Below are 16,131 nucleotides of genomic sequence, written 5' to 3'. Positions count from 1 at the left end.
GCGATACGATTGTTCGAGCCGCGGCAAGGGTTACTTCGAAGCGCTGTAACTTCGCGCGGAAAAATCGCAGCAGGGTTTATTTTTTTTTCAATCGAAGGGGATGGAACGAACTTTTTTCGGCCGTAAACGGCGTTTCCGGAAAAAATTTTGCCTGGTCCGTGCATGCGGTTGAATTTGGTAATGTTCGCAAATATGGCGATTTTTATTATGGCAAACATGGCCTCGCATTTAAAGGGTTATTGTACCGAGGACCCGTCGAACTTAAAATTTAGATACATCAACTTAAAGTAGAGGTTTCAAGCTTTAATTTGAAAAAACAATCATCGTCCCACGATGATCCTTCGCGAAGTTTTCGTCGAGTCAAGTTTGCCCACTTTTTGACCAAAATTGTTCTATAACTGTTCTATAATTTTAATGAGCGGTGTGCAGTAAATTTTCTCCAATTGTTCCTCAGCTTCTAAACAAAAAAAGGACAATTCGAGAGGTTTTAGTATACACGGACAGACACGGGCGGGAATTGAGGGGTGCGGGACCTTGAGCCGCGTCAGCTCTCCGGTCATTGGCCTTCGCTGGGAAAAGGGTCCTGCAGGTGGCGTTCGTACCCTAATTTTGTAACAGCCAACGAGAGGATTCTATACGAAATTCTAACTCACGATAAACTGCGACCTGATCAATTAATCGAGGCTAACTTAGCGCCCTGCCGTCCGGTGGCACCACATTGGCTTCACCCACACCGCGGGTCCTACGAGACGGTCTGGTGCCGATGACTTGAAATTAGAAACTGCATAGGACAATTTGGGAATAGGACATACAATTATTCGAGCCTCGCGGCTCCTTTTTATAGTTGAAACTCGGTAACTATAAAAACCAGTTGTCTATTACTTTTTTCCAGGTTTCAAATTTTTGAAAAAATTGTTGATATTTAAAGAGCTATAACTTAGTGTAAAAAAATCGTATAGCAATGCAACTAGGCTTATTTTAAAGCCGGAAGTGTCTACTTTTAAAAGATATTAGTCAGTTCCTTCTAAAAAAATTGAATTATGGTACGTCGAATGGGAAATCGCGTTCTAGATTTTGCACAAAATCTCGAATTTTCGAAAAATTGGTGATATTCGAACAGCTATAACTTCGTGCAAAAAAATCGTACAACAATGGAACTCGGCTCATTTTAAAGCTCAAAGTATCTACTTTCAGAAGCCATGTACCAATTTCTTTTAAAAAAATTGATTTACGATATGACCAATGAGAAACCTCGTTCCAGACTTTACACAAAATTTCTAACCCCCGAAACATCGACGATATCCAAAATAATGTAACTTCGTGAATAAAAATCGTAGAGCAACGAGACTAACCTCATTTTAAAGCCTGAAATCTCTACTTTCTTCGCATATAATTCATTTCCGTCGAAAAAATTTTTCGGAGACACAGCACGCGTGGAAGCTGTAACAATTTAAGGGGAAGCTGTAACAGGTCATTTATGGAATCTTGGAATTAGAAAAGATAAATTCTCCCTAATTGCCCCTCCGTGACACTTATACCTCGAAGAATACAAGTTCCACGCGACGGTCTGGTGCCGTTGACGCCACATTAGCGTCTCGTTCGCTAAGATTCACGCAATCTTCTGCAGCACTCATTTTTCGAAATAAAGGACCCCGCGAACGCTCTCGTAGATTGATCATCGAGATCCTAGGTCCTATAAGATGGCGTCAGCGTCGCGAAGAGTTCGCCACGTGTCTACTTGGATTGCTGTCGATATCTTGCCAGCGAGACAGCGGTCGTGGCACGGGGACAGCGGGTTCTGTTCGCGCGGAGGACGGCAGCAAGGGCGGTCGCGGCTGGAACGCGGTCGGCAGACGCGATTTCCGAGGAGGTGGCCGTGCTAGGACGTTCCTCGAGTTCCGGCGCCACGCCTCGAAGTCAACGTTCCCATGGAGCAGGTGTGCGTGGAAGGGGCAGAACCCGGTGGGCGAAGCCCGAATCGCCAGTCCCGACACGTGAGCATCGTTATTATAATACCTGGAACACGAGACGGACCCATCCGGCATGTGTACTACGTCTCTACGGGGCAACATGCCCGTTGCTGCCCGTTTGACATTCTTACGCTCCCGGACCCTGTTGCGCGGCTCACCGAGCACGCCGCGTGGGTCACTCGCGACACCGAACGGCGCGGCGCGATCGTTCGCCGGCCGCGGGAAAAACCGTGCTCGATTCGGAAGAAGAAACTCCGGGACAGAAATGACGGCCGACAAAACTCCGATGCCGTAACACAGTCCTGGTTTATAAATAATTTATATGCGGGCACTTCTTCCTCCCGGCGTGTGTGTTCGATGCCGGGCCGAGGTCGATTGCGAAAGATCCTATCGAGCAACGCGAAGGGAAACATAAATGCTTATGGTAATTGCGCGCCGCTCGTCGGACGGGGGATCCGCGATTTCGTAATCCGGGAAAAATATTTCTGCAGGGGGGGGGGGTAAAGGAAAAAATAAAGAAACAGGAACGTTCGCGCCGATACGTCGCGTGTTTTGTCGGCTGTTTCGGGAACGGTTCCACGGAGAATCGTCGTGGATCTCGTCATTTCCGATCCGCGGCGTCTCTCTCTCTCTCTCTCTCTCCGTCTCTATCTCTCTTTCTTTCTTTCTGTGTATCGCTGATGCAACACTTGTTCGCGAGGAGCTCTCTCGACCGCATCTGCAATTACGTTGACGCAACACCCAGAGAGACGCTCTCGGATTCACTTTCTCTCATCTTTTCAGCTCCCGTCGCATCTTTCGACAATTCCCGATGCAATCGCCGTTAGAATGCATCCGCGGCAGTCCCGCGCATTCCTGAACATCGCAACCCGCGCTCGGACACAATGCGATCGTTGCGCCATGCCAATCTTACGGTAAATTCTCCCGGATTGTCCGGTCCGCGCGGAAACGAAAACGGACGATTTCGGGAGGAGGCGGTACGATTATTGGCAAGGGTCGCTTCAAAGTGCCGTAACTTCGCGAGGAAAAATCGCAGCTGAGTTTATTTTTTTTTCAATCGAAGGGGAAGAAACGAACTTTTTTCCGCCGCGAACGGCGTTTCTGTAAAAAATTTTGCCGGCGCCGTGCATTCGGTTAAAGTTGGCAATTTTCGCAAATATGGCGATTTTCAGTGTAACGAACGTGACCTCGCATTTAAAGGGTTACTGTGTCGAGGACCCATCGAACTTAAAATCTAGAAACGCTATTTGAAAGAAGAGGTTCCAGGCTTTAATTTAAAAGAAAGGCCATCGTCGTAAGATGATTCTTCGCGAAGTTATCGTCGAGTCAAGTTTGCCCACTTTTTGACCAAAATTGTTCTATAATTGTCCTATAATTTCGATGAGCAGTGTACAGTAAATTCTCCCCAATTGTCCCTCGGCTTTTAAACAACAAACGGACAATCTGTTGTCCTTCCAACAGAAGAGGAGACACGATTATCCGAGCCTCGCGGCTCGTTTTTATAGTTAGCTTTTGTAGTATAGGCCGCGAAGAGGCTCGAATAATTGCGTTCTTTTCCTATCGAACTGTCCGTTTTTATGGATCAGCGATCCGGAGGGACGAGACGGCGACTCGTAGGTACAGAAAATACGCGAACAATGGTGCACGGAGGCGCGACGCTCGGTCTTCCTATGCAGCATTGGTATTCCGGAAAGCGCACACGCCTCTCGTCGAGCAGCGACGAGGAAAGTTAGAGAACGTCGTCGTGCCGTTGTTGCATCGCTAACGTGACTCCGCCGCTCCATGACTCCTCTTTCGTGAGTCCCCGTGATTCCTCGTCGCTTCGTGATCCGCGATTCGGCCCTAAAGGTCGACGAGAAACGCGAGATCCACCGACTTACGTAATCCCGGTTCTCTTTCGCCTCGATCGTCCTCCTCGCGCCGCCGCGCCGTGCAACTCTTTCGGAGACCATTACTCCGATTCCGCGCCATCTTCGACAACGCTTAACCCATTTCTACTAACGCAATACGGTGTCGCTCGTTTCACCCTGAATCGCCGATTTTCGTCGATCTTCTGGTTCGATGTTCTGCTACTTTTGTCGAGGTTTCAAATTTTCGAAAAGTTTGTTGATATTCGAGCAGCTATAACTTCGTGCACAAAAATCGTAGAGCAATGGAACTTGGCTCATCTTAAAGCCGGAAGTGTCTACTTTCGGACCGTATTGCCCAGTTCTGTCTAAAAAAATTTATTTATGATATGACGGACGGGAAACCGCGTTCTAGATTTTGCAGAAAATCTCGACTTTTCGAAAAACTTGTTGATATTCGAACAGCTATAACTTTGTGCAAAAAAATAGTAGAGCAGTGGAGCTAGGCTCATTTTGAAGCCTGAAATCTCTACTTTTTTTATGTATAATTCATTTCCATCGAAAAAATTTTTCGGAGACGCAGCACGCGTGGAAGCTGTAACAATTTAAGGGGAAGCTGTAACGGGTCATTTATGGAATCTTGGAATTAGAAACGGCATACAGTAAATTCACTCTAATTCGCGCTCAGATTGCGCATAAAAATGGACAATTTGGGAACAGGAGACACGATTATTCAAGCCAGAAGACTTTTTTATAATCGCCGATTGCAAACAACTATAAAAACAAGCCGCGAGGCTCCTCTCCCCAAATTGTCCATTTTTGGCTGCAGGAAAATTCGGGAGAGCTAAAATCGCTTGTAATTCGTAGCGAGCCTACTCTATTCGAGCAGAATCGTCCTATCTATCGTCAAAATCCTCTCTACTGTACGTAGGCGTCGTCGAAGTTCGTCGCGAAGCGACGCACGGAGACTTTTCGGTAAAAAGTCTTCGATCCAACAGTCTCAGATCCCTCGTTGCTGGAAAAATACGCGTCCTATCCGATAGTAGCCCCGTTCCCAAAGATTTTGCAACTTCCGTACAGCTGTTCGATCGGCCTCCGATGACTATCATTGTCGAAGAAAAAGCATGCAACGCGTGCATCTTTGTTCGTCCCTGGAGGAACGTTTTTCGGTGAAAGCGATCGAGCGGCGGCGATTATAGTGATTTCCCTCGGCAAACGAAAATGGAACGAACGAGGATTCCTCCGCGGGCACGCCTCGCCGGGATCGTGATCGTCCGGGAATTATAGAATCTCCCGTCGGGGAATAAGAGGAGCGCGGAGAAGTGAATCGAATGAAAAACCCCGTTGCGCCGAGCGAGGAAACGAAGACGCGGACAATCGCCGGGACGACAATAACGCCCTAAGACTCGTTAGCACCTTTACAGCCGGTCGTAAAGCCGTTTACGAGTCGAGGAACCAAACAAAATGGCCGGACAGTCGGTAATGAAGCAATTAACCGAAACGAAGGAAATCTCTGAAACGTCGAACGCGACGCGACGCGGCGCGACGCGTTTGCATTCGCGGCAGACCGACTCTACCACGCTTTCTTCGTGAGATAATATTATTTAACCCAGAATAATGCGGTGGATAATGCTTGCGTAACGATAGAGTTCACATGCCGGTAATTCGCGACACGGCTGCGAACTGGCTGCGTTCTTTTATTATATAAACCGGCGGGTTGCGTGGTCGGCGCGGTGTGTTGCCACCGACCATACGCCATGACAGTGCTTGCACGTTATTCGGCGGGCACGCTGCATTTCGTTCCAGAAATTCATTTCTCTTCGCGTTACTTTCAAACGAACGCAAATTCCCCGGTTTCGACTTCGCTGCGTTCGTCGGTTTTTACTATTTTTTTGTATTTGTTCACCGTTCTCGTCGTTTCGGTTATTCTCGTTTCTACTATTTTTATTACTTTCGTTTTTACCATTTTTATTATTTGTATTATTTTCGTTTTTACCATTTTTATTGTTCGAATTATATTCGTCTTTGCCATTTCTATCATTTGCATTATTTTCGCTTTTATCATTTTTATCATTTGTACGATTTTCCTTTTTAACATTTCTATCATTTGTATTATTTTCGTTTTTACCATTTTTATCATTCGTATTATTTCCGTTTTTGCCACTTTTACCATTTGTATTATTTTCGTAATTACCATTTTTATTATTTATATCATTTTCGTTCTCACCATTTTCATTATTTTCTTTTTTATCATTTTAATCATTTTCATTACCTTCATTTTTACCATTTCCATCAACTTCGCCATCTTTCCCTATTTTTACCTTTACAAGTCTCACCAGTTTTACCATTTCCACTGTTTTCACCCAATTTACCGCCTGGATCGCCACGACGAAATCGCTCCATTTACCAAACCTTTTCCGAGCACCGTGAAAAAGATCCGCGTCCGAGAGGAATCGAAGGCCGTGGCACGGCAAGAAAAAAGAACGGAAGAAATTAGCTTTCGCGGGTCAGAGAAGCCGGGCCGTTATGTAAAAGGCCGGCCGTGGGTCGGCCGATCAGCATTCGGCCGGCGGCGGGCGACGTAAAAATTTTAAAAACCGACAAGTGTATTGAGTTGTAACTCGTTGGTAATCTTTGGCAGAGGTCCGGTGTGTACGGCCGATTGCTAATCGTACCCGTCCCGAGAAATCCAAGCGGATCTACCTCGATCACGTACAGGCGATTTCAAAAACGGGACACGTTGTCGCGGCCATACTCACGCCCATGCGCACCACCTACGTGATCGGGTTTTCTTTTCCGCGGCCTCGCGTACGCGGAAGAATTATATTCCCAAAGGGCCCGCCGCTCTTCACGTTATCCCGGAAAAGGTGTGCGCGTGCTCACATTCCTCGGCGACCTCAGCCGACCCGACGGCGATCGTGCCAAAAGCAACGACGCGCGACGAAAGCGTCTCCTTGAAAGCGTCCATTTCCCCTTCCGTTTTCGTTTCGGAAGCAAAATTTCGAAGAGATTTCGACGAATTTGCCGCACTGGAATCCATCGATGTTCCAGCAAATCGCTCGACTCCTCGGCGAAATTCGTATCTCCCGCGCGATCTTCCAGCGTTCGAAGAGCCACGTGACCCCGTTTCCCACGCCCGCGCGGCTCTCGGTTCGCGCGAGATCTCGCCAGAGGGCGGCACGCGTCCGTCGGCCGGCGCGGCCGGCCGCGGCCAAGTCCCGATTGTTGCGTTCGCCGCAGCGACGCGTCATCTTTTCGAATTTGAACGGGTCGCATAGCTTCCGAAAGAGCGGGCTTACGTATGGATCCGTGTCAGGGTATTTGAATACGGATGCTCGTTCGCGGACAGCCATGCTCTCGGCTCGGTCTCTCCGCGAGAAGCGAGCGAGCGAGCGAGCGAGGCGATCCGCGTCGCGTCGCGTCGGCTCCGCTTGCGCAACCGCTCGAACTCGTTGCACTCGGTAAGAGCGGATGAACTTTTCCGTATCGGGAACGCTTATGAAATAATCTACGAGGAGGATCAACCGCCTAAAGGTTCACTCGCGTCTTTCACCGCGGTCTCGTCCGCTCGAAGAAAGAAGAGAAAGGATGTTGCGCGTCGCAATCCTTATCCTTCGCATATTATTTTTTTCTCTTCTTCCTCCCTCCGCCATTGTTGATCCCCTTTTCTCGCAAATGTTTCCCCGCCGATCCGGCTCTGCTGTCTCAACGCCTCTAGCTTCACTTCGCTAATTTTTTAATTCTTCGTTAATTCCTTAATTCGTCGCTAATTTCTTAATTCTTCGCTGTTCTGCGAATTCTTCGGTAATTTCTTCGTTCTTCGGTGTAACTCGTTCATTTCTTATTAATCTCTTAATGCTTCGCTGATTTTTTCGTTCTTTGCTCATCTTTTCATTCTTCGGTCATTTCTTCATTGTTCATTCAGTCTTTGATTCTTTACCGATTTCTTAATTCTTCGGTGTAATTTTTTCATTCTTCACTAATTTCTTAATTCTTCACTGTAATTTTTTAATTCTTTACTAATTTCTTAACTATTCACTGATTTTTTAATTCTTCACTGACTTCTTGATTCTCCGATAACTTTTTAATTTACAATTATTCGTAAACCAAGATCAACGAATAATCCATAATTTTCTGAAACAATGTCCCGCAGAAATATAAAAAAACTAACAAAGATACTAGCAGCAAAAATAAAATATGAGAAATTTCTTGGAACAAAAATGCCTAATTAAAAATACATTGTTACCGTGGACATTTTCGACCCTTTCTTAAAACATGCCAGGATTAATTGGGGATGCGTCGCGATGAGAGTTCGAACTCAATGAATAAATATTTATGAGTATATAATAATATAATATTTATAATATATTTATGAATCGGCGATGGCAGCGATTGAAAGGGCCGCCATCTTGTTTTGTGCAATCTATGGCTACACAGATCAAGCACAATGTCTTCTGACAATCTAGGTCGGAGGACTATTAATAACCTTTTTATGATCTGTATACCCTAAAAATCATCCCACGAGACCTCTCAGGCCTCTACAATTTATCTAGTTTCTTTGGCCTAGCGACTTCGGCCAACTTTTGACAATCTCGGTGGTGTTCGGTCGAATTCGACGATTTTTCTTCGACAAGCGAAATTATTCAGCCGAAAATCCTTATTGGTATCTTAAAGCGCGTACTTTCTTCTGTATGTTCGTCGAATTTCATTGAAATATCAGCACGATCAACCGAGGCACAGCAATTTTAGAGGGGTGGTGAAATCTGATCGGATTTCGTTTGTATTTGCATTAGTCGAACTAGAATTTCGAAGAGAACGTTGTGTAATTCATCTAGATTTACTGTCAGTAGAATTTTGGTCGACTTTGGACAATTTTGGTGCAATTTTGTCAACTTTGCTCAATTTTGGTACAATTTTCTCGACTTTGATCAATTTTGGTACAATTCCGTCAATTTTCGTCAACTTTGCTTTGTTTTCGTCGGTTTCGACAATATTTTCCTCGTGTATTGATTAATTTATCCAGAACTCCTTATACACATATTAAACCGCATGCTTTTCTCTGTACGTTCGTAAAGTTTCATCGCGATATCTAAAAAATTGTCAAAGATACAGCAATTTTAGCGAGGACAGTGATCGAGTTAGGGTGAACCAAAATCTGCATCGATCGACTGGAATCAAGCAAGAAACGTGTCGTAATAATAAAAATTGTCGCTTTAATGCTAGTTAAATATTCGATTTAAAAGCATTTAATTCAAAGGACAGTTTATCTAAAGACAGCCGAGTTAAAAATATTTAAATTAGAATATTAAACTAAATATTCAAATTAAATAGTTAATAGCGAGAAAATGCAGAAATAGTAAAAAGTTAGGAACAGTCGATGGCAAAAGATAGTTAATCCAAGACACGGTGGTATCCAGGTCGAAAGCAGTTTTCGCATCCTCGTCGCGTCAGCGGCCACTCTAAGCCCATCTTCGAGAGGAACCTGATGCTGTCGAAACGAAGCAACTGGCATAATCTCCGTTCTCTGTCCCCTCCTCTCCCCTGCCGCCCCGCCACACTTGATCGCGCGGGCCCGTTTTCTTTTTCCCTGCATACGGGGCCCGATGAAGAAGGCACGATCACACCTCCATCGCGATGCGATCATGCGCCGCGGCGCGGCGCGGCTCGGCTCTGCTCGGCGCGGCCCGGCCGCGAGAAAACGGCCGGGAAAAAGGAAGGGGCAGCCGGGGAAGGGCGAAGCGAGCACAGAGCCAGCCGAGAGTTCATCGCTTATTATGTAAGCGACGTAAGTAACGTAAGCGACGCAAGAAGCGGGAGCCGAGAAGGTGCGGTAGAACCGCGCGAATCCGGCGAATCGCTTATCGGCCTGACATTTTCTTCGTAAATACTAATAGGACGACACGGGTCTCTGGTAATTTGGTTTCCGTGCTGGGCCCCTCTTGCTCCATTGGCATGTGACCCGGACCCGCTACGTGTCAACTAGACTCGCAATCTCGATTCTGATCCGAAAGCACATATTTTTCTTTCCTTTTTTTTACACGAAGATCAAAAATTCGATTTGGAATCGTACTTTTTGGCGAATCGCGACGCTTCTCGGGTTTGGTCGCGTCTTGTGGCTTTTTGAACTGGCAACTGTGTGTAGCTTGGACTGTTTGGTAACCCCAATTTTGATGTACGAATATCCATTTTTCTTTTTTTTTTATATGGAGATCAAAAATTCGATTTGGAATCGTACTTTTTGGCGAATCGCGACGCTTCTCGGGTTTGGTCGCGTCTTGTGACTTTTTGAACTGGCAACTGTGTGTAGCTTGGACTGTTTGGTAATCCCAATTTTGATGTACGAATATCCATTGCTTTTTTTCTTTAATAAATTAAAAATCATTGTAGAATGTTGCTTTTTGTGATTTATAACGCACTTTATGTTTGTTTATCATTTTTACTATGTTCACTGTTTCTCTCCGGCATTTATATATTTTTTCGAATGAATATAACTTTGCCATTTTGAGTATTTTTGTATTTACTAGTTTTATCATTTTTCTTGACTATGTTTTGATCGTCTTTGCAACTTGATTGTACTGTTCGCTATTAGTATTCTGACAATTTTTACCATGATTGTCATTTTAACCAGATTAAACATTTTAATCATTTCAATTGTTTCAATCATTTTAACCATTTTAACCATTTTAACCATTTTAACCATTTTAACAACTTCAATCATTTCAACTATTTTAATTATTTTAACCATTCTAATCATTTGAACTGTTGCAATCATTTTAACTATTTTCACCATTTTGACCATTTAGTTTATTGGACACGAAGCATTTTATTTCGTACATCCCTTTTTCTTCAGCATTTATCATACATTCCTTTCTAATAAATACAATATAATTCACCATTTTTACTATTTACTAACGATATTTGGACTGCCTTAGTTGTCTGACTGTACTGCCCACGATAACCATTTTGACCATTTTGACCATTTTGATGATTTTTATCATTTTCAACCATTTCCGCCGTCCGCACAATTTCGATGATTCTTCCCCAATTCGGTCGCATCGTCCGGCCCATCCTCGGCCCGGCCCTTCCACCGAAAAGTCCTCTCTTTTCGCGAAGTCCGGCCGCGTCCCTCGGTTTGTTTACCCCAGTCAGTCCTCACGACACCCAGCCGGTCGTATCGCATCTCTCCCCTTCGTCGCAGTATCCGTGTCCCGTTTCGCTGCTGACTCCTCGAAGAAATAGGAGAGCCGTCCAAAAAAGAAGAAAGATCGCGGTCCACGGTAGGATCATTTTTCGTATCCCGGGACAAAGTCGACCACCGCTCCTCCTCTTTCGTGAGAAAATCTCGAGGGGATGATGTGCCACCGTGGCCGCCGAACCAAGACCCAGCCTACGGGTTCGCGGCACGGTCCCGGCTGCTCGGCGGCGCGCCGCGCGCCACCGGGGCGAAACGACGTAGTTGGGTCGGAATCAAAGAGCTTTTGATAGAAATCGTGTAAAGCGATGCTATTTCCTTTGTTGCCGTCCAAGCCGGGACGTTGTGGAACCAGGGAAACGTAGAGGACAAATATACACGGTACGCTCGCAAGGGTTATTTTAAAGTGCTGCAACTTCGCGAGGAAAAATCGCAGCCGAGTTTATCTTTTTTTCAATTGAAGGGGAAGGATCGAACTTTGTTCGGCCGTGAACGGCGTTTGCTAGAAAAATTTTGCCAGGTCTGTGCATTCGGTTGAAGTTGGCAATTTTCGATGGGACAAATATGGCGATTTTTATTGTGGCGAACATGGCCTCGCATTTAAAGGGTTACGGTGGCAAGGGTGCATTCAACTTAAAATCTAGAAATGCTGTCTTAAAGAAGAGGTTTTAAGCTTTAATTTAAAAAAACAGTTACTGTTCTACGATGATTCTTCGCGAAGTTATCGTCGAGCGAAGTTTGCCCACTTTATACGCTATAATTTTGAATGAGCAGTGTACAGTAAATTCTCTCCAATTGTCCCTCGGCTTTAAAACAACAAATGGACAATCTGAGAAGAGGAGAACCGATTATTCGAGCCTCGCTTTTATAGTCGACGATTATCAATAGCTATGGTATCTTTTCTTCCGAAATTGGCATTTTTATTTACATGTCGAGGGACAATTGGAGAGAATTTACCATATATCGGAAAATTAATTTATATTCAACTTAAATTAATTACTTTAAATTAAACCATACTAGCTCGCGCGACAAGAAGGCACACTTTTGTGTTTACATTCCCCCTCTTACTAGCTGCTCCACTGTCGCAGCTGTCGGTCGCTATTGACCGACCGCGATCATCGTCACAGTTCTCGGCCAATAGCGACCGATAGGTGCGGGAGTGGGGGATCTAGTAAGAGAGGGAAGGCAACCACAGAACTGCTACCTTGTCGCGCGAGGACTATAGTTGATTCTCGCCTAAATACCCTCCCATAAAAGAGGGTGGAGATCTCGCGAATCGACCCTCAAAATAATCGGTAAAATAATCGGTAAAATAATCGATAAAATAACCAGTAAAATAACCGCTAAAATAATCGGTAAATATAAATACAAATATAAATAACTGAAATAAAAATAAATAATCGATTTCAGAAGAAAAAATCGAATCGATTGATTCTACAAAAGAGAAAAGATCAACCGATTCGGCCGGAGCCTTTCCCATGAGAGTTTCTGGGCCCGGTTCGCTGGCATCCGCTCCGCGGAGCGACTTCTCCAGCTTCCTCGTCGCTTTCCGTCCGGCCGGAGGCCCGTAGGTGGATGCAGGTAGCTCGGTGCTCTTCAGAAAAGCACGCATCCTTACCCTCGCATGATCATTGTGCGCGCGGCCGCGGCATTGTCCCGAGCGAATCAAAGGGAATTCGAGTGCGTTTTCCTTGGGGCCCGTTACATGACCGAGTGAGCCGCTCCGAAGAGTCGGTCAATACGATCGGCGGCAGGGTCGTCGTCGTCGTCTTCGTCGTCTTCGGAGGTGCAGGAGAGAGAGAGGGGGGTTAAAAGGCAAAGAAGGACCTCGGTAAGATTCTTCAGCGACCGTGGGAGGAGTCGTGGGAAAATCGAGCCGGTAGCTTCTCGTAAGATGTTTTCGAAGCGGCTCCTCGGGTCGCCTTACCGTTTGACACGCAAGAACCTCTCGGGCTGATCTCCACCTCTCTCCTTCTCTTTCTCTCTCTCTCTATCTCTCTCTCCCTCTCTCTCTATCTTTCTCTCTCTGTCTCAACGACTTTTTGTCGTTACCGTTACGGGCCGGCCACCTACGCCGGACCGCCTGTTAATTACCTGGGCGATCGCGGAAAGAGAATGAGATGGTAATCGGGCGGGACTCGTGATCTGCGAGGAAATCGGCGCTCCTGCTCTTGGGAAAAACGGTGCCCGGGCGAGCAGGATCTCGCGAAAAAATCCCCCCGCGGCAGCTGGTGGTTTTGCCGGGCGAACTGGTCCACTCGCCGGACCGGCCGCCGAATTTACATGCGAACGCGCCTCATTGCAAGCGAATCCGGGGCTCATTCATAGACGCGTCAGACGCGGCCAGATTTTTCGAGATTTCTAGACGGCTGTCGCGCGGAACCTGATGGAATCGCGGACAGACTGAAAGAACGGCGACGAACGGGGGATGAAAGGAATCGGGTTCTTCCAGCCGACTGCGAGATCGTTCTGTCAGCGACATTTTATTTATCGGACTTTCGCCGGATTCTAAGAGCGTTCTGATCTTTGGTACTGCGACGGTCGAAATAATATGTTCACGAAATCGCGAGATTTCGTGACGGGGTTGAAAGCAAATGTTTCTTTATTTTTATTTATTTATTGGGCGGGCTGTGTGGGGACTCTGTTGCACAATATAGATGGATGAGAAAATTATAATCGATGACATAGAATTTTAGAGTAACAGACGTCTGGTTTGAGTACTCGTTTGCAATGAAACGTTAACATAGATTAGGTAACGTAGAAATTAGAATTCTCCTAGAAACTTTTTCATAATATTTTCATAATATCAAGAATTGTCAGAGAAAACATCAGAAATCAGAGAGTTTTACTTGTTTGGTAGTTCCAGAGTTAAAATGCATAATAATAAGAATGAATAATAATAAAGATAAATAAAAATAATAAGGATAAATAATAATAAGGATAATAATAATAAGGATAATAATAATAAGGATAAATAATGACAAGGATAAACAATAATAAGGATAAATAATGACAAGGATAAACAATAATAAGGATAAATAATGACAAGGATAAACAATAATAAGGATAAATAAACGCAATGTAGAATCGAACGCGGCTTATACGTAAATAGACTGCGGATTTTATGCACTTATGACAATACTGAGTGTCGCATTTAAGCAAAATACGAAGCAAATCGAACGCATATAACATAATTAAAATAACTATCGCTTCTCCAAGAAATCGCGACAGCTATCTGATTAATACGACCGATAATATCGTAGATAAATTTAATAAAACTTATCTTCCGAAAGGTGTGCACCTGGACCAGTCCTGAAAGGCGTGCCATAATTCATAAGATTGTTAACTCCGACAGGATTTTCCTTCCACGTGGCACGCGATAAAATTTCGGCAGCTTTTCTCGATCCGCGAATCATCGGCATTTGCATCGGTTTCCCATCGTTTCGTTCTATTTCGTTCCACGGTTTCTAGAAATTCGACGGCGCACAAGCTGGCCAGCGGCGGCCATCTTGGGTTCCTTGACCGTTTATTTTGAATTTGTCGCGGGTTCGATGACCAACCACGGTGAACGACAGCCGCGACGAAAGGCTGCGGCCGCATAAGCATTCCTACGAGCATAAACACACGACTCGAATTCGCAATTTCGCCTTTTTCGACACCTCCACCGGCTCCAGTTATTCCGCACCCTAAGTTCCGAGGAACTTCCAGCGACGCCTGTTCAATGCTCGCGATGAGAAAGACGATGAAAATTCCTTCTTTCTTTGACGCTTCTTTTCTCCGTGGTTCTCTCCCTATCCCGAGGTTTTATAGTCGTTGACAATCAGTAACTAAAAAAACGAAGCGAAGTATCAAATTTTCGAAAAAATTGTTGATATTCGAACAGCTATAACTTCGCGTAAAAAAATTATACAACATCGAAACTCAGCTTATTTGAAAGCACGAAGTGTCTACTTTCACAAGCCGTTCGTCGATTTCTTTAAAAAAATTTATTTGCGACACGGTGGACGGGAAACCTCGTTCTAGATTTTACATAAAATCTCGAACTTTCGAAAAATTGTTGATATTCGAACAGCTATAACTTTGTGTAAAAAAATCGTAGAGCAGTGCAACTAGGCTTATTTTAAAGCTGGAAGTATCTACTTTTTTTATATATAATTCATTTTCATCGAAAAAATTTTTCGGAGACGCAGCACGCGGGAAGCTATAACAATTTAGAGGGAAGCTGTAACGGGTCATTTATGGAATCTTGGAATTAGAACATCTCGTAAAAAATGAATCAGCTACAAAAATGCATTGAACACAGTTTAATCACAAGTTGCATTGCATTCGGTCTCGTCAAAACCGCATTACACACACATACATTCTAACCGTAACTTATGGCTAGCCGGTTCTCTAAAAAATGCATCGAATCCGTACTTAAGTAACAAATTACACCGAATCATTTAAATTAGAAACGCATAAGATCCGCCGTCGATAAGATCAGCGCTCCGATGACGCAGGTTCGCGTAATCAATTTACCTATCGTTCCGTAATAACACGAACAACGAAAGCAATGCGACGATGGCCGCGGAGAGGAGAGGAGCGGAGAGGAGAGGAGAGCCGGGGGAATCGAAGGATACCCGAGCGTGTCAGTGAAATGTAAGGAAGATGCGGTTGTGGGCCAGGTCTAAGATGTCCCGACACGCCCACGGAATCTCGCAGCCGATCCTGTTTTAGGATAAGGCGGATTATCAACACTGCTGCGTCTGGACGCAGGTGTACCCGGAGAGCGGCGCCTTTGCTTTGCTTTGGATCCCGTCTTTCCAGAGCTTCTCCTTTGAAATCTCCTTCCCTCCCTCTCTCTATCTCTCTCTCGAACCCCTCCCTTTTTTCTGTCGCTTGAAATAAATTCGAGTTTCCACGAAATCGCAGATGCTGTCGCGAGCTTGTCATTACCAGACTGCGAATGTTCCTGTAAAATACATCCGCATCGATCGCGAGTTATACGAGACGCCTCCCGATGCACTTTCTTTCTTCGATGACAGCTTCAGCAAAACGGTTCAGAGACTGTTTCGACAATTTTTTAGCTTTTGATAAGCTGGCCAATCTAAACGAAGCTATTAAAGCTTCGTTTCCACGTTGT

This window comes from Megalopta genalis, chromosome 5, assembly GCF_051020955.1.
Source record: "Megalopta genalis isolate 19385.01 chromosome 5, iyMegGena1_principal, whole genome shotgun sequence".
Lineage (NCBI taxonomy): Eukaryota > Metazoa > Arthropoda > Insecta > Hymenoptera > Halictidae > Megalopta > Megalopta genalis.
Note: the sequence above shows the minus strand (reverse complement) of the source record.